This window comes from Bos mutus, chromosome 11, assembly GCF_027580195.1.
Source record: "Bos mutus isolate GX-2022 chromosome 11, NWIPB_WYAK_1.1, whole genome shotgun sequence".
NCBI lineage: Eukaryota > Metazoa > Chordata > Mammalia > Artiodactyla > Bovidae > Bos > Bos mutus.
In genome coordinates, this window is record NC_091627.1 from 21,325,296 (window position 1) to 21,353,255 (window position 27,960).

The 27,960-nt window shown below is 42.2% G+C and overlaps 1 long non-coding RNA gene across 1 annotated transcript in view; it reads right to left on the reverse strand.

Annotated features, from left to right (window-relative positions):
- Nucleotides 1–2,586: 2,586 nt before the first annotated feature.
- The window catches only part of LOC138989963 (uncharacterized), a 44,020-nt gene continuing 18,646 nt past the window's right edge, over nucleotides 2,587–27,960 (reverse strand). Inside the window, exons 2-3 of the long non-coding RNA XR_011466151.1 lie at nucleotides 22,758–22,823; nucleotides 2,587–4,311 (exon numbers count right to left, since the gene is read on the reverse strand). This is a non-coding gene — a long non-coding RNA (uncharacterized lncRNA). The remainder of the gene's footprint in view (nucleotides 4,312–22,757; nucleotides 22,824–27,960) is intronic.

A 27,960-nucleotide genomic window follows, 5' to 3' on the forward strand; every position in this document is an offset into this window, starting at 1 on the left:
GCGCTAGTGGTAAAGACTCCGGCTGCCAATTCAGGAGATGCAAGAGACTCGGGTTTGATCCCTGGGTTGGGAAAATCCCCTGAAGGAGGTCATGGCAACCCACTCTAGGGTTCTTGCCTGGAGAATCCCTTGGACAGAGGAGCCGGTGGGCTAAGTCCATGGGGTCTCAAAAAGTCAGAGGACTGAAAAGCAGCAGCAGTGGCAGGACAACAAGGGAGAAACAGTGGTATTTAAGCAAAGACTGAAAGAAAGTGAAAGTGACATCTGAGAATCTGAGGAGCCTTCTAGTTACAGCTTCTCTGAGAAGCAGTATAGCCTGCTCAGGACATAAGAGAGGGGCAGGCACACGCCTAGGAAAAGTCCAGAGAGGGTTGGGTAGGGTGCCTCTATGCCTCCATGGACTGAACAGGAAGTCTGAATTTTTCTAGGTTGATGGCATGTTTATATTGAATGACATTAACCTTTCCCCATGTATCTCCTCACTAACAGTACAGCCAAGTAGCAAAAAGGCACACCACCTGGTAACCAGGAGCCAAGGCTTCTTAGTCAACCCCTCCCCTCTAAGTATTGGAGGAAGATTCCAGATACTATTTCTTCATGAATCATGAAATGATCACACTGAATGATTTCTGTGGGTGCCCTTCCCCTGTCATAATCTTTCATTTCCAGGACCGTTAGGAACTTCCAAAGGATATTCATTTTCCAGAGCCGCTGTAACAAAGTACCACAGGCTGGACAATTTAAACAACGGAGATGTAGCGTCTCAGTGTGGAGGCTGGAGGTCTCAGATGAAGATGCTGGTGGGGATGGGTCCCTTCCCAGGGCTCTGAGGGAGTCCCCTCTCTGAGGGAGCCCTGGGAAGGGACCTCAGAGCCTCTCCCCTGGCTTCTGGTGTTTTGCTGATGATCTCTGGTGTTCCCCGGCTTGTTACAAGCATCACCCTAATCTCTGCCTTCATCTTCCCTTCTCCTTGTGAACATGTCTGGGTAAATATTTCCCCTTTTTATAAGGGCATAGTCATGTCAGATGTCGGCCCCTTCTACTTCAGTATGACTTCATCATAACTCATTATATCTGTGAAGACTCTATTTCCAAATAAGTCCATGTTCTGTGGGACTAGGGGCTGATACCTCAACCCATGAATTTGGGAAAGATGCGAATCAACCTGTAACACAAGATTGTGTTCAGTCACTAAGTCGTGTCTGGCGCTTTGCAACCGCATGGACTGTTTCCTTTCCAGGCTCCTCTGTTCATGGAATATTTCCAGGCAGGAATAATGGAATGAGTTGCCATTTCCTCCTCCAGGGGATCTTTCTGACCCAGGGATCAAACCCATGTCTCTTGCGTCTCCTGCATTGGTAGGCGGATTTTTTACTACTGAGCCCCCTGGAACACAAGGTTAAGAGTGTGAAACTGAAAACCCTAGAGCGCTTGGCTAGACCTGGTCCATATTCTTTGCCCAGACATGAGCATCTCCACAGATTTTTTTTTTTCCCCCAAAAGACACTTGCCTCTATACCAATGGGTGGTCCTGACAAGAGGGACTTATGGAACAGCTTCAAAATTCATGCTGACCTGAAAGACACTGATATTCTAATGATTTTTAATGTTAAAGAAAAAAATCTTATTTGGATCTCTTTTCTTCTAGAAGTGGATGTCTATTTTCAAAATATTGCACTGGCAGCTTTAGCAGAAGCAATCTATTGCCTGCAAAGGGGAAGCTGAGCCAACATTTGCATGCAGATATCAATACAAGCCCAGAGGAAGCACAGGGAGAGCCCACAGGGAGCCGGGCAGCCTGCCACTCAGGCGCTCTCTTATAAAAGGCAGTGTTCCGTTTCCCTGACAAAATACGGAGGGGTTGTGCTTGATATTCATGGAAGCCGGGGCAAAAGAAGCCTCTAGTCTATTTGGAGAGGAACTCGCCATTGACATGGAGCTAGCTGGAGAAATCACAGTTCTCTAGTTTTCAGAACTGATTGAGGTGGTGTGTTCTTACCGTAAAACAGGGAATGCTGTGTTTTGACTTCTATTTTATAGATCAATAAACAAAAGGCCTCAGGGACTTATTCGAGGTGGCACTGCTTTTCACAGCAGAGCTGGGATTAGAAATGATTGCTTCACAGGGTCACAAAATTCAAATTCTTTCCATTACCTACACTGGTTCCAGACTTGAAAACCGGATTTGAAATCTAAAAGTCAAAAGGGAGAAAACAAAAAGACGCTCTAAGAGCAATGCATGTCTAATTAAGAAAGGTACACCAAATCAACTCAAAACCTTCTTAAAGACGTGAAGATTTTTTAAAAAAATCCGCCTGTCTGAACGTTTGATTACAGGATTAAGAATACTGAAGGGCATTACTGTTTACTAAGTGTTTTCACACATAAGATCTCATTTAATCCTCAGATGTTTATGGGAAGGTGACTTGTTTCACAACAAGGAAATTGAGGCCTAGGATGATAAAGGATGAATTTAATATGTCACTGACTGTATAGAGCTTAGTTGAACACAAACCTATATTTAAAGCAAAGACAAATGTTAATTCACTTAATCTACTTTTATCCCTTATGGTTTGTTTGCTTTGCTTATGCCCCTTTAATGAAGCAGGCAGGCCAGTGAAGGGAGCTTAGGAGGACCCATCACGGCCCCTCTCTGTGCTGTCCATCATCTGGTGTCCCCTTTCTCACCATTGCTTTCAGATTCATGTGGCTGATGACATTGCAGGCTCTTCCAGGGGTTTTTCTTCGAGGGTGTGGGGTGCAGGGTGCAGGATTGGGATGGATGGGCTACCCCCTTCTCTGGCTTAGCTGCCTTGCTCCATTTTTCTTCAGCCCTTTAGCTTTGGTTAAGAGACAGCCGGCAGCAACTGGCCTGGTTGCCTCCAGTGTCCCTCAGCCTTCAGCCTCCATGCCGGGTGGGAACAGGGGCATTGGCTGGGTGGCCAGGAGACCCCAAGCTCACATCTGTCTCTCCCTTGTCAGGCTCGGCACAGACTGGATGTGCCGAGGGCACATCCCTCAGGGCTCACATCCACACTTTAGAGAACTCAAACTGGGGCTCTGTGACAATCTTGAGGGGTGGGAAATGGGGGAAGAAGGGCTGGAGGTAGAAGAGGCAGAGGACACGTGTATACCTATGGCCAATTCATGTTCATGGACATCAGAAAAGAAATCAATATTGTAAAGCAATTCAGTTTAGTTCAGTTCTGTTACTCAGTATCCGACTCTTGGCAACCCATGAACCGCAGCACGCCAGGCCTCCCTGTCCATCACCAACTCCTGGAGTTTACTCAAACTCATGTCCATAGAGTCAGTGATGCCATCCAACCATCTCATCCTCTGTCATCCCCTTCTCCTCCTGCCTTCGATCTTTCCCAGCATCAGGGTCTTTTCAAATGAGTCAGTTCTTCATATTGGGTGGCCAAAGTATTGGAGTTTCAGCTTCAGCATCAGTCCTTCCAATGAAGATTCAGGACTGATTTCCTTTAGGATGGACTGGTTGGATCTCCTTGCAGTCCAAAGGACTGTCAAGAGTCTTCTCCAACACTGAAGTTCAAAAGCATCAATTGTTCTGCGCTCAGCTTTCTTTATAGTCCAACGCACATCCGTACATGATGACTGGAAAAACCATAGCTTTGACTAGATGGACTTTTGTTGACAAAGTAATGTCTCTGCTTTTTAAAATGCTGTCTAGGTCAGGCATAACTTTTCTTCCAAGGAGCAAGCATCTTTTAATTTCATGGCTGCAGTCACCATCTGCAGTGATTTTGGAGACCAAAAAAATAAAGTCTGTCACTGTGTCCATTGTTTCCCCATCTATTTCCCATGAACTAATGGGACCAGATGCCATGATCTTAGTTTTCTGAATGTTGAGCTTCAAGCCAACGTTTTCACTCTCCTCTTTCACTTTCATCAAGAGGCTCTTTAGTTCTTCTTCACTTTCTGCCATAAGGGTGGTGTTATCTGCATATCTGAGGTTATTGTTATTTCTCCTGGCAATCTTGATTCCAGCTTGTGCTTCATCCAGCCCAGCGTTTCTCATGATGTACTCTGCATATAAGTTAAATAAGCAGGGTGACAATATGCAGCCTTGACGTACTCCTTTCCCAATTTGGAACCAGTCTGTTGTTCCATGTCCAGTTCTAACTGTTGCTTCCTGATCTGCATACAGATCCTTCAATTAAAAATTAATTAATTTAAGAAAAGAAAAGGGACCTAAAAAAGTGCTTATTTACATGGGAATTCTCTGGAGGTCCAATGAGTAGGATGTCACACTTCCACTGCAATGGGGAAGGTGGAGCAGTTTGATCCCTGTTGAGAAAATTAAGATTCAGACTAAGGTCCAGCTGTGTGGAATGGCAAACAAAACAAAACACAGAGGATTCAAACAAAAGGAGGTAGTAGAACACTTTGTGTGTCTTGGTCCTTCAGTGCCCAACCCCACCCCACCCCACCCGCCACCGCCCCGCCGTCCCAGGCTGGCCATGTGTTACATCTCTGTAGGACATCTGGAGTCCATGTTTCTCTTCCTTGGAAGCCAGGACCTCCCTGCTCTTTCCTGTTTGGATGTTTAGTGTCGAACACTAAAAGACACTTGCGGGTGTTCTTCCCAGTAAATGTGTGAATGGATCTGTAACAGAATGGGTGGATTCTGTGATGTTTGACCTGTTGAACAGGTGCTATTGGAAATCTTTTGAGTTGGAAAGCAAGGTGAAATGGAGGGAGCTGGTATAGTGTACGGAGAAATATACAAGGAGTCTAGAGATCGGGGTTGTCCTCAGGGTCTGGAGGACTGAGCAGGTAAATCCATTTTAGAATTTATTGTTAGGGAAAAAAAAAAAAACTTCTCTCCCCCAGGAAAAAGTTACGTTTTTCTTTTTAAAGATAATAAAAAAGTATTATATCCATCATCTATTTCTCTCGTCATTTTGCCTTATAAAGTATGGTGTTTAAATTCACATAACTAGTTATTTCATTTTAGGGCATAGAAGTGAGAAGAGAATTTATCGTCCCAGTCTGCCAAAGGGTTTTTTTGACCTTTAATACATTATAAAGATTCTTTTTTTTTAACCATCCTGCAAGGCTTATAGGATCTTAGTTCACTGGTTAAGGATTGAAGCCGGGCCCTAGGCAATGAAAGCACACATTTCTAACTACTGGACAGCCAGGGAATTCCCGAAAAATTCTTTAAAATATATATATAGATAAATAGATAATTGTATATGTTGTATGTGTTATATACATTATAAAAATCCTTAAAATGTATACATATTTACAAAAAAACCCACATATACACACATACACACACACATGCATCTCCAGCACTGGAGGTGGGTTCTGTACCACTGAGCCACCTGGGAAATCCCATACACACACACACACACACACACACCTCAAAGGGCATTTAACAGTTTACTGTGTTTTTGCACTTAAGATCTCATTTAATCCTCAGAGGTTTCTGGGATGGTTATTATTTTTTTTTTCCAATAAGAAAATCAAGATCCAGGATGATAAAGGATGGATTTAACATGTCACTGATAGGATGTGGCTTAGCAAACCTCAAAACTGTATTTGTATATATACATATATAATATACATATATTTGTGTAATGTGGTCCACTGGAGAAGGGAAAGGCAAACCACTTCAGTATTCTTGCCTTGAAACCCCATGAACAGTATGAAAAGGCAAAATGATAGGATGCTGAAAGAGGAACCCCCCAGGTCAGTAGGTGCCCAATATGCTACTGGAGATCAGTGGAGAAATAACCCCAGAAAGAATGAAGGGATGGAGCCAAAGCAAAAACAATACCCAGCTGTGGATGTGACTGGTGATAGAAGCAAGGTCTGATGCTGTAAAGAGCAATATTGCATAGGAACCTGGAATGTCAGGTCCATGAATCAAGGCAAATTGGAAGTGGTCAAACAAGAGATGGCAAGAGTGAATGTCCACATTCTAGGAATCAGCGAACTAAAATGGACTGGAATGAGTGAATTTAACTCAGAAGACCATTAAACCTATTACTGCAGGCAGGAATCCCTAAGAAGAAATGGAGTAGCCATCATGGTCAACAAAAAAGTCCAAAATGCAGTACTTGGATGCAATCTCAAAAACGACAGAATGATCTCTGTTCGTTTCCAAGGCAAACCATTCAATATCACAGTAATCCAAGTCTATGCCCCAACCAGTAACGCTGAAGAAGCTGAAGTTGAATGGTTCTATGAAGACCTACAAGACCTTTTAGAACTAACACCCAAAAAAGATGTCCTTTTCATTATAGGGGACTGGAATGCAAAGTAGAAAGTCAAGAAACACCTGGAGTAACAGGCAAATTTGGCCTTGGAATACGGAATGAAGCAGGGCAAAGACTAATAGAGTTTTGCCAAGAGAATGCACTGGTATAGCAAACACCCTTTTTCAACAACACAAGAGAAACGCTATACATGGACATCACCAGATGGTCAACACCGAAATCAGATTGATTGTATTCTTTGCAGCCAAAGATGGAGAAGCTCTATACAGTCAGCAAAAACAAGATGGGGAGCTGACTGGGGCTCAGATCATGAATTCCTTATTGCCAAATTCAGACTTAAATTGAAGAAAGTAGGGAAAACCACTAGACCATTCAGGTATGACCTAAATCAAATCCCTTATGATTATACAGTGGAAGTGAGAAATAGATTTAAGGGCCTAGATCTGATAGATAGAGTGCCTGATGAACTATGGAATGAGGTTCGTGACATTGTACAGGAGACAGGGATCAAGACCATCCCCATGGAAAAGAAATGCAAAAAAGCAAAATGGCTGTCTGGGGAGGCCTTACAAATAGCTGTGAAAAGAAGAGAAGCAAAAAGCAAAGGAGAAAAGGAAAGACATAAACATCTGAATGCAGAGTTCCAAAGAATAGCAAGAAGAGATAAGAAAGCCTTCTTCAGTGATCAATGCAAAGAAACAGAGGAAAACAACAGAATGGGAAAGACTAGAGATCTCTTCAAGAAAATTAGAGATACCAAGGGAACATTATATGCAAAGATGGGCTCGATAAAGGACAGAAATGGTATGAACCTAACAGAAGCAGAAGATAGATATTAAGAAGAGGTGCCAAGAATACACAGAAGAACTGTACAAAAAAGATCTTCATGACCCAGATAATCACGATGGTGTGATCACTGACCTAGAGCCAGACATCCTGGAATATGAAGTCAAGTGGGCCTTAGAAAACATCACTATGAACAAAGCTAGTGGAGGTGATAGAATTCCAGTTGAGCTATTCCAAAGCCTGAAAGATGATGCTGTGAAAGTGCCACACTCAATATGCCAGAAAATTTGGAAAACTCAGCAGTGACCACAGGACTGGAAAAGGTCCATTTTCATTCCAATACCAAAGAAAGGCAATGCCAAAGAATGCTCAAACTACCGCACAATTGCACTGATCTCACATTCTAGTAGAGTAATGCTCAAAATTCTCTAAGCCAGGCTTCAGCAATATGTGAACCATGAACTTCCTGATGTTCAAGCTGGTTTTAGAAAAGGCAGAGGAACGATAGCTCATATTGCCAACATCTGCTGGATCATCGAAAAAGCAAGAGAGTTCCAGAAAAACATCTATTTCTGCTTTATTGACTATGCCAAAGCCTTTGACTGTGTGGATCACAATAAACTGCAGAAAATTCTGAAAGAGATGGAATCCCAGACCACCTGACCTGCCTCTTGAGAAACCTGTATGCAGGTCAGGAAGCAACAGTTAGAACTGGACATGGAACAACAGACTGGTTCCAAATAGGAAAAGGAGTATGTCAAGGCTGTATATTGTCACCCTGTTTATTTAACTTCTATGCAGAGTACATCATGAGAAACGCTGGACTGGAAGAAACACAGGCTGGAATCAAGATTGCCAGGAGAAATATCAATAACCTCAGATATGCTGATGACACCACCCTTATGACAGAAAGTGAAGAGGAACTAAAAAGCCTCTTGATGAAAGTGAAGGCGGAGAGTGAAAAAGTTGGCTTTAAGCGCAACAGTCAGAAAACGAAAATAATGGCATCCAGTCCCTTCACTTCATGGGAAATAGATGGGGAAACAGTGGAAACCATGTCAGACTTTATTTTTCTGAGCTCCAAAATCACTGCAGATGGTGACTGCAGCCATGAAATTAAAAGACGCTTACTCCTTGGAAGGAAAGTTATGACCAACCTAGATAGCATATTCAAAAGCAGAAACATTACTTTGCCAACAAAGGTTCGTCTAGTCAAGGCCATGGTTTTTCCTGTGGTCATGTATGGATGTGAGAGTTGGACTGTGAAGAAGGCTGAGCACCGAAGAATTGATGCTTTTGAACTGTGGTGTTGGAGAAGACTCTTGAGAGTCCCTTGGACTGCAAGGACATCCAACCAGTCCATTCTGAAGGAGATCAGCCCTGGGATTTCTTTGGAAGGAATGATGCTGAAGCTGAAACTCCAGTACTTTGGCCACCTCATGCGAAGAGTTGACTCATTGGAAAAGACTCTGATGCTAGGAGGGATTGGGGGCAGGAGGAGAAGGGGACGACAGAGGATGAGATGGCTGGATGACATCACTGACTCAGACATGAGTTTGAGTGAACTTCAGGAGTTGGTGATGGACAGGGAGGCCTGGCGTGCTGCGATTCATGGGGTCGCAAAGAGTCGGACATGACTGAGCGACTGAACTGAACTGAACTGATATATATATACATATACATATATATATACATATACATATATATATACATATATATATATATATATATGTAGGCTTCCCTGGTGGCTCAGACAGTAAAGCGTCTGCCTGCAGTGCGGGAGACCTGGGTTCAATCCCTGGATTGGGAAGATCCCCTGGAGAAGGAAATGGCAACCCACTCCAGTACTCTTGCTTGGAAAATTCCATAGACTGAGAGTCTTTATATATATATATAAAAGACTATATATTTTTTTGGAAGTAGAGTTAATAATTTCTAATAACCTTCTGCCTATGAATGCTAATTCAAATTCTAAGTATGAAAATAATTTTAAATCTTTGCACCTCACATGAATGCCTTCTGGATGATTTTGGAATAATTTGTAGATGATTTGGTGGGTATTTCGTTGATTTGAGCTCTTTCCCACCAAGGTCTTAGACTCACAATCTCAGGGCTGGAAGGCTTGTCTCCACTAAATATAACATCTCAAACGTTGGTTTGCAGCCCCCTGACGTCAAGACAGACACTGCCTCCTGGAACTGCCTGTCTATAAGTATTAGGAAGGTTATACTTTAGACTTGGAGGAGGAAATGGCAACCCAATCCAGTGTTCTTGCCTGGCGAATCCCATGTACAGAGGAGCCTGATAGGCTACAGTCCATGGGGTTGCAGAGTCGGACATGACTGAGCACACATACATACCTTAGACAGAGCCATTCTTTATATCTCTCCAGATTAGTCATCTGCACTTGGTGTCGACACATAGCATCACACAGGAAATTCTTTTATCTTTACTACATGGTGTCCTTGTGGGTGTGTCTTGGTCTACTCAGTTCAGTCACTCAGTCAGGTCTGACTCTTTGCGACCCCATGAACCACAGCATGACAGGCCTCCCTGTCCATCACCAACTCCCAGAGTTCACCCATACTCATGTCTATTGAGTCAGTGATGCCATCTAGCTATCTCATCATCTGTCATCTCCTTCTCCTCCTGCCTTCAATCTTTTCCAACATCAGGGTCTTTTCAAATGAGTCAGCTCTTCACATCAGGTGGCCAAAGTATTGGAGTTTCAGCTTCCACATCAGTCCTTCCAATGAACATCCAGGACTGATCTTTAGGATGGACTTGTTGGATCTCCTTGCAGTCCAAGAGACTCTCAAGAGTCTTCTCCAACACCACAGTTCAAAAGCATCAATTCTTTGGTGCTCAGCTTTCTTCCCAGTCCAACTCTCACATCCATATATGACTACTGGAAAAACCATAGCCTTGACTAAATGGACCTTTGTTGACAAAGTAACGTCTCTGCTTTTTAAAATGCTGTCTAGGTTGGTCATAACTTTCCTTCCAAGGAGTAAGCGTCTTTTGATTTCATGGCTGCAGTCACCATCTGCAGTGATTTTGGAGCCCAAAAATATAAAGTCAACCCCTGTTTCCACTGTTTCCCCATCTATTTCCCATGAAGTGATGGGACCGGATGCCATGATCTTCGTTTTCTGAATGTTGAGCTTTAAGCCAACTTTTTCACTCTCCTCTTTCATTTTCGTCAAGAGGCTCTTTAGTTCTTCTTCACTTTCTGCCATAAGGGTGGAGTCATCTGCATATCTGAGGTGATTGATATTTTTCCCAGCAATCTTGATTCCAGCTTGTGCTTCAGATTCCAGCTTGTGCTTCACCCAGCCCAGCTCTAACATGTTATGCTCAGATAAAGATGTTCTGAAACTAGAGGACTCGGTAAGCTAAAGAAGCTTTGAATTATTTAAATTAGTGGTCTAATTGGGAATTTGGCAACATTTTCTTGCCCATTTATAAAGAAATGTTAAAAAAAAAATCCTCTCAAAGTCAAAGCATCCATTTGTCATTACCTGACCTCGCCACCTGCAACTCCTCTCCAGCCTCGGGGCCTCGAGGGTGCTCTGTGTATTCATCGTGCCTTGTTCCACCTCAGGAACTTTGATCTCTTTCTACTGCCTGGCACATTCTTGCTTCAACACCTGCATGGCTCATTTCTTTTCTTCAAATCTCTCAAATGTCATCTTATCAGGGAATGCACTGCATAACTGTCCCTGATAAACTAGAGTACGCCCACCCCATTTCTCTCCCTCGCTTTAGATTCCTTCTTAGCACTTATAAGTTTGTGACATATAACGTAATTGTTTGAGAAAACAGAAACATTTGTTTGCTGGTTTACTTAAAATTTTAATGCCTGACAGAGAATAAATGAACAGTAGTGATTAAGTGAAAAGGCAAAGAAAGGGGAAAAGGAAAGATATACCCATTTGAATGCAGAGTTCCAAAGAATAACAAGGGGAGATAAGAAAGCCTTCCTCAGCGATCAAAGCAAAGAAACAGAGGAAAATAATAGAAAGGGAAAGTCTACAGATCTCTTCAAGAAAATCAGAGATACCAAGGGAACATTTCATGCAAAGATGGGCACAATAAAGGACAGAAACGGTATGGACCTAACAGAAGCAGCAGATACTAAGAATACATACATACTCATGATGTACTCTGCATTAAGTTAAATGAGCAGGGTGACAATATACAGCCTTGACGTACTCCTTTTCCTATTTGGAACCAGTTTGTTTTTCCATGTCCAGTTCTAACTGTTGCTTCCTGACCTGCATACAGGTTTCTCAAGAGGCAGGTCAGGTGGTCTGGTATTCCCATCTCTTTCAGAATTTTCCACAGTTTATTGTGATCCACACAGTCAAAGGCTTTGGCATAGTCAATAAAGCAGAAATAGATGTTTTTCTGGAACTCTTCTTGCTTTTTTGATGACCCAGTGGATGTTGGCAATTTGATATCTGGTTCCTCTGCCTTTTCTAAAACCAGCTTGAGCATGTGGAAGTTCATAGTTCACGTATTGCTGAAGCCTGGCCTGGGGAATTACAGTGACATTTAACCTATGCAGAATTGTCATCCTTAGATGATAGAATTGTCATCCTTAGATGGGGTGGTTTGGAGCTCTTTCTATGCCTTTGTACACTCCCCAAATGTATTTCAGTTTGTCTGTATGTTTGGGCACTGCAATTACTGTATATTTTTATTCTATGCTTTTCCAAGTTGGCTAAGTATAGATTGGCAGTGTTTTTGAGTGAGACTCGTAGTGGGAAAAACTTATTATAGCATCCATAAATTACATGGGAGAAGAAACTGAGGCTCCAGAAGGAAGGGGATGGGTGAGAGGTCACCCAGCATGTTAGAGGTAGTGCTGGGCAAAGAGCTGAGTGCTCTGCCTTCTCTGTTCCACTCTCTTCCAATCACAGGCAGCATCCCCTAGGGCCTTGGTGAAGCTTCCTTTCTCAGGCTGCAAAGATCCAGGACTCCGTCTCATCAAATAGGCCATCTTTTCAGTCTCACTGTTACTCACACATTTTCCCCAGACCCCCACAACCAATACGTAACTAGCACCAGACCCTGACTGAGCATCTGTTTAGATATCGTCTCACTTAGTTTGACAACAGCATCGTGAATTCAGCATCTCTTTCCACTTTGCTAACGAGGAAACTAGAGATTCGGAAGAAAAACTGGCATTCCTCAAATCACAGTTAGGAAATAGTACATCTGTAATGCAAATTCAGATCTGTTTTCTACTCACGGCATTGAGGGTTCAATGCCAGGGACCGTGACCTCTTCCCACATGAAACACAGCTCCTGGTTTTACACCTCGAGTTTTGGGTTTTAAGTACTGAAGTAACACAGTAGACATAGATGAGAAATGTGAATCTATGATGTGAGAAGTTAGACAGTGATTCTTTTCAATGGTGTCTGGGAGGGGGCATAAGGGGCTTTTGGCTACTTCCAATGTTTGTTTCCTATCTAGCTGACCTTGTGAAAATTCATCGAAATGCTAGGACTTGCATATTTTTCTGCATTTATTTACATCTTTTTTACAGTAAAAATTTTAAAGATGCGTTCGTCTGGGGTTCTAAGCATTTGGTCCTCATCTTTTGTTCTTTCTACCTCTATGGACAATGTTTGTGAGTCAGACACAAAGAGTCATGGATTGTAGGCCACCAGGCTTCCTATCCATAGGATTTCCCAGGCAAGAGTCCTGGAGTGGGTTGCCATGCCCTTCTCTGGTGGGTCTTCCCTACCCAGGGATCGAATCCACATCTCTTAAGTCTCATGCACTGCTGGCGAGTTCTTTATCACTAGCACCACCTGGAAGTTAGTTCAGTTTCTGGACAACAGACAACCAGAAAACAGACACATAAACAGTCAGCTCTGCAACGTGCCTATGTCTGAATAACACTTTGCAGCTAAATCCATTTCATTGCTTGGCCTCTATTGCATTTATTTTTATAACCCTGCTGGGTATATGTTAAATTTCTCTGTTAGCAGAGAAAACTAAGTTTCAGCACAAACAAATCTTTCATCAGGAGTCAGGATTTGAATCCAGGATTTTTTGTCATTGCTGCTCTTTGTTGGTTTGTTTTGGTTTCTAAAACCTGTTTTTTAATCTCTTTCTGAACCAGCACAATAATGGCTGCTTTTCCATCCAGAGAACTCAAAACAACTGTAAGCCAACATTTATAACAAGAGTAAGTCACCACTGTCTGTGACATTTTGTTCCAAGCTGTGACACCATTTTGCAAGCTTTGATGCTGGTAGGTCATTCTTCAGTGAAGACTATTTACTTCACAAATATCAAAATAATGCCTTACATTTCTATTTCTCTTTTTGTACACTCAAATGGCTTTTTAAAAAAATTGCTGAATTGTAACATAATCTCCTTGAAGATATTTTTCAAGGCAGTTAAACTCAGCATGTGGAATGCTAATATCATATCCATAGACTGAAATGGTGACGGTGCACACAGCTTTGACCCCACATTGACCACAAAGACAGCTACATCACAACTGATACCCCCTGGCTAACAGCAGTTTTAACATGCATTCTGATTCCACAGATTGGCAGTTTGCTAGTTTGACAATCAGTGGGTCTAGCAACCAATGAGAAAATGTTTACTGAGTTGTAAAGTTGAAGGAGAAAGGAGGAAGGGAAAGAGGGAAGGAAGGAAGGGAGAGAAAGAAGGGAAAAAATAAGGAGAAAAGAAGAAAAAGAGGATGAAAACAAAGAAGAAATCTGTCAATAATGACTAAATCTTAAGTAACGGGATTGGAAAAATACTGTATTTATAAAGGCAATGCTGGCTTTCTTCCAGATCTTACAAGTTCCAGAAAGTTCTCTAAACACCAGGTTTTGAAAACACAAAACAGGTCCACGGCCACCACTTGTTTTCAGGGTCTTGACCAACAGAAGATTAATGAGTAATATAGTTGTTCATTGGCTTCCCAGGTGGCTCAGTGGTAAAGAATCTGTCTGCAAAGCAGGAGACACGAGTTGGATCCTCTGGGTTGGGAAGATCCTCTGGAGAAGGAAATCGCAATCTGCTCCAGGATTCTTGCCTGGGAAATCCCATGGATGAGGAGCCTGGATCACAAAAGAGTCAGGCATGACCTAGAGACTCAACAGCAACAAACAACAGTTGCTCATGGTGAGCTGAGGAAATCAGTACCCAAGAAATCATCTCAGTGGTCAGCTATGTGAGACAGTGACTGCCACTCCCCCCACCAGAACGAGTTACAGGGAAAGCATATGCTTACACTGCTAACTTATTAAGAAATTAGGTGATGAGACTCCCAGGCAAGGGCTTTCCAGGTGGCTCAAAGTATCCACCTGCCAATAGAGGAGTTTCCTGGGCATAATTTATCCAACCCATGAAATACTTAGGCTCAATCATTAATCCCACAGAACAGGTGGGAATACTTCTTTCAAGAAGAAGATGAGTTCTGAGCATTTTAACCAAGATCCAATAAAATGGGAGGTAGGGGCAGGAGTTGGGGCGGGGAGATTCTAATCAAAGGCTAATATTTTCTTTCTTGTTAATCTCCTTATTCAGTCATTCTTCTTCTCCTTTCAGTTCTGGTTGAACTTCTCATGCAGGTCAGAAAGTTCTTGATATGCAACAATCGTAATCCTGAAAGTATTGGAATATGGGCCAGAGAGTCTTGGGTCTTGTTACTCAACAAAAACTCTCTCCTTGCCAAAACTCCAGCTAGGCTCCTCCAAACCTACTACTGGGCTCAGCCTCTAGATCTCAACCTTGGCCTGAGCAGACTTGAACAATACTGACATTGTTTCTCATGACTAAAAGCTAGATCCATAGGATGATACCAGCTCCCTTAAAGTGCCTTCCTGAGAAATCTCAAGGCCACTGAAAGAACTGACTGTGTATTATAGCCATACCTGGAGTTCAGTTCAGGTCAATTCAGTCACTCAGTCGTGTCTGACTCTTTGGGACCACATGAACTGCAGCACGCCAGGCCTCCCTGTCCATCACCAACTCCCAGAGTTCACCCAAACTCATGTCCATTGACTTGGTGATACCATCCAACCATCTCATTCTCTGTCATCCCCTCCTCCTCGAGCCCTCAATCTTTCCCAGGATCAAGGTCTTTTTCGATGAGTCAGCTCTTTGCATCAGGTGGCCAAAATATTGGAGTTTCAGCTTCAACTTCAGTCCTTCCAATGAACACCCAGGACTGATCTCCTTTAGGATGGACTGCTTGGATCTCTTTCCAGTCCAAGGGGCTCTCAAGAGGCTTCTCCACCACCACAGTTCAAAACATCAATTCTTTGGAGCTCAGCTTTCTTCACAGTCCAACTCTCACATCCATACATGACCACTGGAAAAACCATAGCCTTGACTAGATGGACCTTTGTTGAAAAAGTAATGTCTCAGCTTTTCAATATGCTATCTAGGTTGGTCATAACTTCCCTTCCAAGGAGTAAGCATCTTTTAATTTCATGGCTGCAGTCACCATCTGCAGTGATTTTGGAGCCCCAAAAATAAAATCAGCTACTGTTTCCACTGTTTCCCCATCATTTTGCCAAGAAGTGATGGACCATATGCTATGATCTTATTTTTCTGAATGTTGAGCTTTAAGCACACTCTCCTCTTTCACTTTCATCAAGAGGCTCTTTAGTTCTTCACTTTCTGTCATAAGGGTGGTGTCATCTGCTTATCTGAGGTGATTGATATTTCTCCCGGCAATCTCGATTCCAGCTTGTGCTTCATCCAGCCCAGCATTTCTCATGATGTACTCTGCATATAAGTTAGATAAGCAGGGTGACAATATACAGCCTTGACATACTCCTTTTCCTATTTGGAACCAGTTTGTTGTTCCATGTCCAGTTCTAACTGTTGCTTTCTGACCTGCATACAGGTTTCTCAAGAGGCAGGTCAGGTGGTCTGGTATTCTCATCTCTTTCAGAATTTTCCAGTTTATTGTGATCTACACAGTCAAAGGCTTTGGCATAGTCAATAAAGCAGAAATGTTTTTCTGGAACTCTCTTGCTTTTTCGATGATCCAGCGGATGTTGGCAATTTGATCTCTGGTTCCTTTGCCTTTTCTAAAACCAGCTTGAACATCTGAAAGTTAATGGTTCATGTAGCTGAAGCCTGGCTTGAAGATTTTTGAGCATTACTTACTGGTGTGTGAGATGAGTACAATTGTGCAATAGTTTGATCATTCTTTGGCATTGCCTTTCTTTGGGATTGGAATGAAAACTGACCTTTTCCAGTCCTGTGGTCACTGCTGAGTTTTCCAAATTTGCTGGCATATTGAGTGCAGCACTTTCACAGCATCATCTTCCAGGATTTGAAATAGCTCGACTGGAATTCCATCACCTCCACTAGCTTTGTTCATAGTGATACTTTCTAAGGCCCACTTGACTTCACATTCCAGGATGTCTGGCTCTAGGTCAGTGATCACACCATCGTGATTATCTGGGTCATGAAGATCTTTTTTGTGCAGTTCTTCTGTGTATTCTTGCCACCTCTTCTTAATATCTTCTGCTTCTGTTAGGTCCATACCATTTCTGTCCTTTATCAAGCCCATCTTTGCATGACATGTTCCCTTGGTGTCTCTAATATTCTTGAAGAGACCTCTAGTCTTTCCCATTCTATTGTTTTCTTCTATTTCTTTGTATTGATTGCTGAGGAAGGCTTTCTTATCTCTTCTTGTTATTCTTTGGAATTCTGCATTCAAATGGGTATACTTTCCTCCTCTTTGCTTTTTGCTTCTCTTCTTTTCTCAGCTATTTGTAAGGCCTCCTCAGACAGCCATTTCACCTTTTTGCATTTCTTTTTCTTGGGGATGGATGATCTTGATCCCTGTCTCCTGTATAATGTCACGAACCTCCGTCCATAGTTCATCAGGCACTCTGTCTATCAGATCTAGTCCCTTAAATCTATTTCTCACTTCCACTATATAATCATAAGGGATTTGATTTAGGTCATACCTGAATAGTCTAGTAGTTAGTGTTAAGAGTTAGGACCCCCAAATCCAGACTCTATGGGAGGTAAGGGAGACCTATCTTCGATGAGCACCCACCAGGAAAGTACCACTTAGCAAACCCTGATGGGTTTCACATGCACTTTTGTGTTCCTTCTTGCTTTTTGTGAATTTTCCCTTTCTTCCTCTATTGAGCCTTATTATTCCAATCCCAAAGAAAGGCAATGCCAAAGAATGCTCAAACTACTGCACAATTGCACTCATCTCACACGCTAGTAAAGTAATGCTCAAATTTCTCCAAGCCAGGCTTCAGCAATACGTGAACCGTGAACTTCCAGATGTTCAAGCTGGTTTTAGAAAAGGCAGAGGAACCAGAGACCAAATTGCCAACATCCACTGGATCATGGAAAAAGCAAGAGAGTTTCAGAAAAACATCTATTTCTGCTTTATTGACTATGCCAAAGCCTTTGACTGTGTGGATCACAGTAAACTGTGGAAAATTCTGAAAGAGATGGGAATACCAGACCACCTGACCTGCCTCTTGAGAAACCTGTATGCAGGTCAGGAAGCAACAGTTAGAACTGGACATGGAACAACAGACTGGTTCCAAATAGGAAAAGGAGTACATCAAGGCTGTATATTGTCACCCTGCTTATTTAACTTATATGCAGAGTACATCATGAGAAATGCTGGGCTGGATGAAGCACAAGCTGGAATCTGAAGCACAAGCTGGAATCGAGATTGCCGGGAGAAATATCAATAATCTCAGATATGCTGAAGACACCACCCTTATGGCAGAAAGTGAAGAGGAAGTAAAAAGCCTCTTGATGAAAGTGAAAGAGGAGAGTGAAAAAGTTGGCTTAAAACTCAACATTCAGAAAATGAAGATCATGGCATCTGGTCCCATCACTTCATGGGAAATGGAAGGGGAAACATTGGAAACAGTGTCAGACTTTATTTTTGGGGCTCCAAAATCACTGCAGATGGTGACTGCAGCCATGAAATTAAAAGATGCTTACTCCTTGGAAGAAAAGTTATGACCAACCTAGATAGCATATTGAAAAGCAGAGATATTACTTTGCCAACAAAGGTCCATCTAGTCAAGGCTATGGTTTTTCCAGTGGTCATGTATGGATGTGAGAGTTGGACTCTGAAGAAAGCTGAGTGCCGAAGAATTGATGCTTTTGAACTGTGGTGGTGGAGGAGCCTCTTGAGAGTCCCTTGAACTGCAAAGAGATCCAACCAGTCCATTCTGAAGGAGATCAGCCCTGGGATTTCTTTGGAAGGAATGATGCTAAAGCTGAAACTCCAGTACTTTGGCCACCTCATGCAAAGAGTTGACTCATTGGAAAAGACTCTGATGCTGGGAGGGATTGGGGGCAGGAGGAGAAGGGGACGACAGAGGATGAGATAGCTGGGTGGCATCACTGACTCGATGGACATGAGTCTGAGTGAACTCCGGGAGTTGGTGATGGACAGGGAGGCCTGGTGTGCTGCGATTCATGGGGTCACAAACAGTCAGACACGACTGAACGACTGAACTGTACTGAACTGAACTGATTCCATTCCCTCCCCTCTCTTGCCTTTTACATGCTCAGACGCCATGGTACATATGGAGGTCAAGTTCAGTTCACACTGGACTCGTTTCCCTATTGCAATAATGCATTATAACCTGTCCTTAGGATTTTATGTAGACTCTGCCTTTGTTTATTGCTGACACTACAAACTTGCCACATGACCTTGGGCAAAATGCTTCATTCTTCTGGGTTCCCTCAAGGTCAAGGATGTTAAGCATTGAGAGATTCAGGGACCGTGATAAACAGGTAATGTCCTTCTACATTTTCAGTGTCTGTGGGTGGTAATGCATCACCAAGTTGAACTTTCTATACTCCCAGAAATAACATTTTGTTTTTAAATAACAGGTTTTAATTGAAGTGTGCTATAATACAGATTCCCTGTAGAAACTTTGGAAAATATGGGAGGAAAATGTAGAAGAGAAAGAAAGATAATCAGGAAGGAAAACCTGGAAGGAAGATTAAAGCATGCAGCAGAGATAATTGTTTTCAATATTTCAGTTTCCCTGGTGGCTCAGACAGTAAAGAATCTGCCTGCAGTACAGGATCCCTAGGTTGGGAAGATTCCCTTGAGAAGGGAATGGCTACCCACTCCAGTATTCTTGCCTGGAGAATCCCATGGACAGAGGAGACTGGTGGGCCACAGTCCATGGGGTGGCAGAGTAGGACATGTTTGACCAACTTTCACTTTTACTTTTCATTGTCTCTAGTATTTTTTGTGCACACAGATTTATAAACATTGCTGAGATATAGTATATACTTAGCTTTTTTTCTTTTCACTTATTATTTTGGACAAGCTCATATGTCATCAATCTTTGAAAAATCTGACTTTTAGTGACTAGCGAGAACTCCATCAAATGGATTAACCATAATTAATCTAAATATTTTTTCCATTGTTGGTCTTTTCAATTATCTTGTTTATTTTCTATTCACAAAAATGCTGCTCTGAGCAACTGCATACACTGATATAGACATATATTTAAGCTTTCGCAAATAACAAATTAGAAGGATTAAATGACTAATTTAAAGGCTTCAGTTCAGTCACTCAATTGTGTCCGACTTTGTGACCCCATGAATCGCAGCATACCAGGCCTCCCTGTCCATCACCAGCTCCCAGAGTTTACTCAAACTCACGTTCATCGAGTCAATGATGCCATCCAGCCAGCTCATCCTCTGTCATCCCCTTCTCTTCCTGCCCCCAATCCCTCCCAGCATCAGAGTCTTTTCCAATGAGTCAACTCTTCGCATGAGGTTGCCAAAGTATTGGAGTTTCAGCTTTAGCATCAGTCCTTCCAATGAATACCCAGGACTGATCTCCTTCAGAATGGACTGGTTGGATTTCCTTGCAGTTCAAGGGACTCTCAAGAGTCTTCTCCAACACCACAGTTCAAAACATCAATTCTTTGGAGCTCAGTTTTCTTTATAGTCCAACTCTCGCATCCATACACGACCACTGGAAAAACTATAGCCTTGACTAGACGGATCTTTGTTAGCAAAATAATGTCTCTGCTTTTGAATATGCTATCTAGGTTGGTCATAACTTTCCTTCCAAGGAGTAAGTGTCTTTTAATTTCATGGCTCCAGTCACCATCTGCAGTGATTTTGGAGCCCCCAAAAATAAATTCTGAAACTGTTTCCACTGTTTCCCCATCTATTTCCCATGAAGTGATGGGACCAGATGCCATGATCTTTGTTTTCTGAATGTTGAGCTTTAAGCCAACTTTTTCACTCTCCTCTTTCACTTTCATCAAGAGGCTTTTTAGTTCCTCTTCACTTTCTGTGTCATCTGTATAAGGCTTAGGACCAATTTTAGCTTGTCCTGCAGACAGGTTGCAGCAATTTCCCTTACCAGCAGGTTATCAGACAGTTCCTACTCACTAACATCAAATTACACGTAATAATTACAACAAAACTCCGCAGCACATTCTCTTTACTTACTAGAAGCAAATCTTATGTTACAATACTAGGATTAATATTTTTATTTCATATTTACTTCTGATTTGTAAATCTTCTCTTGTAAGCTGCCATTTTGTACTTACACTTTTTGGGGGTGAAGGGAATGTACATTTTTCCTTGTAGATCTAAAGTCTTTAAATGATAAGGATATAAAACAATGCTATGTTTGCTATGGATTTTTTGGACCGTATCTTATTTTTATTGTTTAAGGTGTTTTGTTTATAATAGCTAAGGAAATCTATTTTTAGGACAGAAGTCAAGCTCCCTGAAGTCATGGAAATATATCACTTCCCACCAGAAATACATTCTTTCAGTATTAGCACAGAACTTTTAAAACAATAAACATGAGATTCACATCCGAATTGTCCCTTTAATTTTTTTCAACAACACTTGACTCTCAGCTCACAGTAACAACAAAACTTAAAATTCCATTATTTTAATTCTCTAGCTATTTTTTAAACCATGAAAACTATCCAAAAATAAAAGGCAAAAATCATTTTAGAAATAATTTTTCCAATTCTTCTCTCCTGTAGTAGTCACCACGAAGTCAGAACGTTTCTTCCATGAGACAATATCACTATTCCACAAGAGTCTAACAGGATGTAACTGCAGAAATGGAATCTTTCTCAAAAGTGGCAAAAATAAGGGATGAAAACTTTGGGCTAAAACTCATGAGTCAAGTGCAGTTAAAATTTCAGTCTTTTAGCATCGCTGATTTTCTTTATTAGCCCTGTCTCCTTGGAAGGCTTTAGGAATATAAATCTATTTATGGATTTCCCCCTTCTTGTCGGTATCCTGAGTAACTGTGTGTCTTCCTCCTCTTCTGCAGGCTATCAAGCTGCTACTATGTCCTTCAGTCTGAACTTTTCTGAGCGTATGCCCTCATAGTCTTTTTCGTTCATAGTTTTAATCTTGAACTATAGCGTAACCAACTCCTACACACAACATACCTGGCCCTGATCCTTCCTTCGACTGATCTAGTGCCTCATTGTCCAATAAAAGTCACATATAACATCCTACCAGGATAGAACTTCTGCTAAGATTCTGGCATCTTCTTCTCCAGCACTTTGTTGTGCTTGTTATAAATATTGTATACACTACTGCTTCTCACTTTTTTATTTAAAATTATGTTGTCACCATTTTCCCAAACCATAATTTTTAGTAGCTACAAGGTAATCAATTCAATGACTCCCCAGTAGATAGAAATTCAAGGTGCTTTTCAGCTTTCCCTTGAGAAATGAAATATTTTCTGCCATATCAGTAAACAAAGGATGTCATGTCATCAGTGATTACAACAACCAATGGGGAGCTGGTGAGCCTTGAGGAACTCAGGAAGGAAAGAATACCTGCCATTAAGCAAACATCAGACTGCAGCCACTCCCTCTGGTGGGCCCTGAGGAAACTCAGAATGTTAAAGCACAGGATACTGGCCCCAGATATGTGAGGTGTATATCAAAGGAATGATTTCAGTGAGCCCAGACTCTTGCATCTTTCCATACATACAAAAGCTCTTAATTCTTTAACTTGAGATACCTGGTTTTCCTTTCATTTACAATAATCTTTTGACTTTCAAACTACCTGCCCTTTGCTGAAAAACTTCTATGTAATCTGCTTCCCTTCCTCCTCTCCTCAGAGCGGTTCTCTCAGGGTTACTTGAGATGCTGCCTTCGGGGCTTGAAGACCTAAAAATTACCACTGAATAAAACATAACTCAACTTTTACATTGTGAATATTTTTAAGATGACACCCTACTTTCAGTAATGTTTTTGAATAATGGAACTTTGACTACACTCTAGTTACTTTCTTAGGGCAAATTCTTAGAAGGAGGGGAATTGTGTAAAAAATATGTGACTATATAAACCTCTTGGCATATTATTAGAGTGCAAACAAAAGCTAAACATATATATGTAAAAAAATCATATATGTATGTGTGTGTATATATATGTGTGTGCATATATACATATTTGTGTGTATATATGTACACATATATGTATTTGTGTGTGTATGTATGTGAAGAAATTCTACATTGAAAATGGGAAAGTATTTTAGTACATAGCCATATTCTGGCTTGTGTTCTTTAGGGTCTGTATCACTGTTAGCAATTTTAAAAGGAATAATCACTACCTAATTTCATACAACAGGGGTTAAGAGAGCAAACACAAAAAGAAAGCTTGAACACGATATCTAATGCAAATGTCAAGAGACTCCAAATTGAGAATTACTCTCACCAATGTTGCTATCCCTTGATTTCCAGGCATCTCTGTTCTCTTAGCAGTAGCAGGACTTCCCCGACTCTGAAAATCAAGAAAGAGAAATATCTCTCTTTAGCTGATAGGTGAGGAAAGGCTGACTATAGACTGATAGGGGAGCTGATAGATGGCTTAGCGATAAGATGCTGGGGGGACAGTCCTGTGTGGGAGGAAAGATTATAGGAGTTGCTGTCAGCTTCTTAACAAAGGTCAAGGCCTGGTAGGTGCTGTGGGGGGCAAGGATTATCAGGATAGAGGCTATTTTCACCATTGACTGGAAGAACTCTAATTTCATATCTTCTTAGCTTTCCAAATAGGACTTTTCTCCAAGCACTACCTATGATCTTCATATAAAAATTGCAAGGCATTGGTGAATTTCCTTGACAAACTACTCCCAACTTATATCAATTTTTTCTCTTGCTCCATCTCCTTACTTCTGTCTCTCGTCAAAGCCCTCTGGTCAGCTCTGTGTTTCCTGGAGGTGTCAATCATGAAAGTTCGTGTGTCTGCGTTTTGCTTAATGCTGTATTTCCTGTTTAGAAAGTCTTTCTTCCTTTGACTGTCTAGAATCCTTACCTTTACTTCTAAACTCACAAATCAGTTTCCGTCTTATAAACGTCATAGAAATAATTTCTCTCTTTAATGTATTCTGATGGTGCTTCTATCTGCCAGCGCAACGGCTTCATAGAATCACTGTCCTTCTCTTAGTTCAGGGACTCTCTGAGGAAAGCTTCTGCAGTGTGTCTTAAAATGATCCTTATAATTCCAGGGCCTAGATTAAAACTCCAACAACGTGAAAAGCAATAAATATTTTTTAAAGGAAAGAAGGAGAATAAATGAAAGGAGGATGTGTGGGCTGAATGTCTACGTCAGCCTCAAATATATATGTTGATTCCTTAAATTCCAGTGCAATGGTGTTTGGAGGCAGAGTCTTCAGAAGGTGTCAGTGAAAAAATGCTGCCTGTCTTTGAGTAGACAAAGGATGCTGATGCTATAGCCCTCAAGCCATCATGTGACAGCTGCCCAGAAGGTGAGCCCAGAAGAAACTTGGAATAGAAACAGGACACCCCTCATCGAGCCATCAGCCCCTGTAGCCAATCCCCCAACAATCCAGCCAGACAAGACAGAATGAGATGGCACAGGATACTGGCCCCAGAGAGCTGAGATGCACATCAAAGGAGTGATTTCAATGAGCCCAGAATTTTGCATCTTCCCATACATAGAAAAGTGCTAAATTCATTAACTTTTGATGTCTAGTTTTAATTAACAATAATCTTTTGATGTTCCTACACCCTGTCTGTGGCCAAAATGTCTGTCTATATATCCTGGCTCCTCTCTCACCTCTTCAGAGCAGTTTCTTTGAGAGACTGCATCCTGGACTCAAGTCCTCAGGTTTGTCTGCCAAAAACATGTAATTCAGGGCTTCCCTGGTGGCTCAGAGGTAAAGAATCCACCTGAAATGCAGGAGCCCCAGGAGATGTGGGTTTGATCCCTGGGTCTAGAAGGTTGCCTGAGGAGGGCATGGCAATCCTCTCCAGTATTCTTGCCTGGAGAATCCCCTGGGCAGAGAAGCCTGGCAGGCTACAGTCCACAGAGTTGCAAAGGATCAGACACGACCGAAGCAACTTAGCAGGCACACACCCCACATGTAATTCTCAACTTTTAGGTTGTAGAATTTTTTTTAGGTAATTAGTTTAGATATGGTCATGAAGGGCTTCCCTGTTTGCTCAGTAATAAAGAATACACCTGCCAACGCAGGATATGTGGGTTTGACCCCTAGGTCAGGAATATCTCCTGAAGAAGGAAATGGCAACCCACTCCAGTATCCTTGCCTGGGAAATCCCATGGACAGAGGAATCTGGAGGGCTACAGTCCATGGGATCACAAAGAGTTGGATGCGACTTAGTGACTAAACACCAAATATGGCCATGAAAATAGTACTTCCAGGATGGGCTCACTGTCCTTATGAGAAGAGGAAAGGAGACCAGAGTTCAATCTCCCTTTCTCTTTTTTTCTCCCAACTTCCTTCTCAATGAGAAACCACAGAAAGAAGGAAGATGTCTGCAAGCAGGAAGAGGGCTCTTGCCAGGTGCTGAATTTGCTACCACCTTGACCTAGGACTTCCTATCCTCCAGAAGTGTGAGAAATCGATGTCTGTTGTTTAAGCCACCCACTCTCTGGTGTCTTGTTATAGCAGCCTGAGCAGACGGATCAACACAGAAGGGAAGAAGTAAGGCAGAGAGAAAGGGAAAAAAAGAAATAGAATAAAATGTTTACCATGTTGAATTTAAGCTGCTATGTTAAAAGTATAAGTATAAGCATTTTGAAGGCGGTGTCTAAGACCTGAAGCTGTACAAAAGTGTGAAAAATCTCTTAACGGAAGATCAATTTAACTCCCTGGAATCTGGCCAAGAATCGGAAGGAAGTGGAAAAGACCTATAAATAGCATGCAGACAGACGTGAGTGCTATGCACAAAGCCCGTGCCCAGGAGAGGTTTCCCGCTGCTCATCACCCTACTCATGGTGGCTCCTTCTGCTTTATTTATTTCCTTGTTTACTGTCCTGAGACTTCAAGATACAGTGTGTTTCCAAGAGCATGTGTATTTCTTTTCTTAAGCATGAAATGCTAGTTGAATCATTATATGAAGGGAGATACCATTTCATTTTGAAAATGACACTCCAATTCCTGGAAATGTTAGCAGATGAAACTAGATTAAAATTCAAATTTAGTGTTTTTCAATAACACACCATTTGGGGGGAGTGTCTATCTTTCAAAAGCCACCTGGGAGACTCTGGAACAATGGGATATGTATGACACCTCCACTCCCAAACAATTGTGAAGTGGCCATTTATCCTCATGAATAGTCAGTGAAGATGTCAGATGTATAGATGATGGAAAGGAACTTTGTTCATCGAAGCCACTTTGGAAGGAAAGTGCCTAGTCAGATGGCTGAACAGGTGCCTGAGGACCACACAGCTCTGGAGTCCTCCTGAGGTTATCTCACACCTCGGATCATCTCTTCATCTTTCAAGTGTGCACTGGCTTTAATCATCCCCTTAGCAAAAGTGACCATAAAGCAACATCTCTATCAGGGAGATGAAATTACTGGGAGATGAATGGAGAGTTCTGAGTGTTCAAAAGCTGACCTATTGAATGTTCTTTAATTTTATTCATTTATAAAGTTTTGAATTTAGAGGGAACAAAAGGCTATAGAGAGCAAAATTTAATAAAGCGAGTCTGCGAACTGGAGCTACTGCATGTGAAACATGGAACACAGTCCATGGGACACAGAAGCACTCAGGAAGCAATTGTTGTTGCTTTAGTCATGCAGTCATGTCTGGCTGTGGCCCCCATGGATTGTAGCCCACTAGGCTCCCCTGTCCATGGGATTTCCACTGCCTAGGGAATGGCGTGGGTGAAGAACTGGAAGAAAACTGGAGTGAGTGGGTTGCCGTTTCCTTAAGCTGTTGTTCTTTATAGAGACAGACACAACACCACTTATTTATCTTTTCATCATTTTAAGTGCTAGCATGTAACAGGTGTAGGCAGTGAAATCAGCTGTGTTTCGAAGGTACTAAGTAGGAGAACACTGCAGAAAGGATATTTCAGGGGCAGGGCAGAGACCCTTAGGCAGTCTGGCCCTGTTAGAATAGCTTCTGAAAGCTACCTGTCAGGAATTTTAGAAGACTCTTAATTACATTCATCTTGAACGCAGTGTGATTTCATCCTAGATTCCAGCAGCAAACACAGTCCTGGGGAGCGGAGACTGGCAATCAAACACAATATCTAGAATCAGAGAGGAAAAGTATTGAGCATCACTTTGCTCGCCTCCGGCCGAGGTACTGAGTTCCATGGAGCACATTTTAGAAACCTCACTTTTAAATACCCTGAGGAATACATCATGAAAGGGAATAGAGCGTATTAGACTGGGAAAGGCCTCAGGGACCACCCACTTATTACTCATTCATTAATTTATGCAGCCAGCAAATATGACTCAGGCTCCCAATGACTTAGCATCTATCAGGAGTCGGGTGTTATACTAATCACCTCATGTTTATAATCTCCAACCTTTCAGCCACTCATCAAGGAAGATATAGTTACTCAAAGTTTTTTTTTTTTTTAATAACTTTATTTATTCATTTAGTTTTGGCGGTGCTAGGTCTTCACTGCTGCTCGGGCTTTTCTTTGGCTGTGGCCAGCAGGGGCTACTCTCTAGCTGCAGTGTGCGAGTCTCTCACTGTGGTGCAGCACAGACCCTGGGCAAGAGGGCTTCAACAGTTAGACGTTCAGACTCCGTAGTTGCAGTTCCTGGGCTTTAGAGCACAGGCTCGGTAGTTGTGGTGCGTGGGCTTAGTTGCCCTGAGCACGTGAGATCTTCCCAGACCAGGGATCAAACCCTTGTATCCTGCATCGGCAGACGGATTATTATCCACTAAGCCACCAGGGAAGCCCTTTTGGTCCAGTTTTACATTCAAAGAGCTACAGGTCAGAGAGTGTAAGTAACATGCCTGGGATGACATCATTCACAAGTTGGGGGAACTGGTGTTGGAAGCCAGGCACGTCTGGGTGAAAACCCCATAAACTCTCTCTGGACCCCATTAAGAGGTCTATATGCCGAAGGACTGTGCACTTTCTTGGCCCACTGACGAGTAGTGACTTGGCGAGGGATCCTGAGGCTCCGGCAGGATGAGTGACCGCTCAGAAGTCCTCCTTCTGGACCTGCCACTTGAGAGCTGTGTGACTTGGGCCAGCCCCTCCACTGAGCCACCTTGACCTTTAGAGTTTCAAAGGAAAATGAACCCACACCATTCCCTAGGCAGTGGAAACCAAAAGGTTCTTGGGGGTCTGGGGGAGGGGCTTGTATTCTCCTGGGTCCCTTTTTGCTCTAATGCATTTCTCTCAGGTAAAGTTGAAGGTTCGGCTCAGTTCAGTTCAGTCGCTCAGTCAAATCTGACTCTTTGTGACCCCACAGACTGCAGCATGCCAGGCTTCCCTGTCCATCACCAACTCCCAGAGTTTGCTCAAACTCATGTCCATTGAGTCAGTGATGCCATCCAACCATTTCATGCTCTATCATCCCCTAAAAGGTAATCTTACTCTTCTACAGCAAGAAGACCCTTTGAGTATTGCATAGACCATCAACCAAATGATACTGTGAAATGCACAGATGGGTCAGTTCAA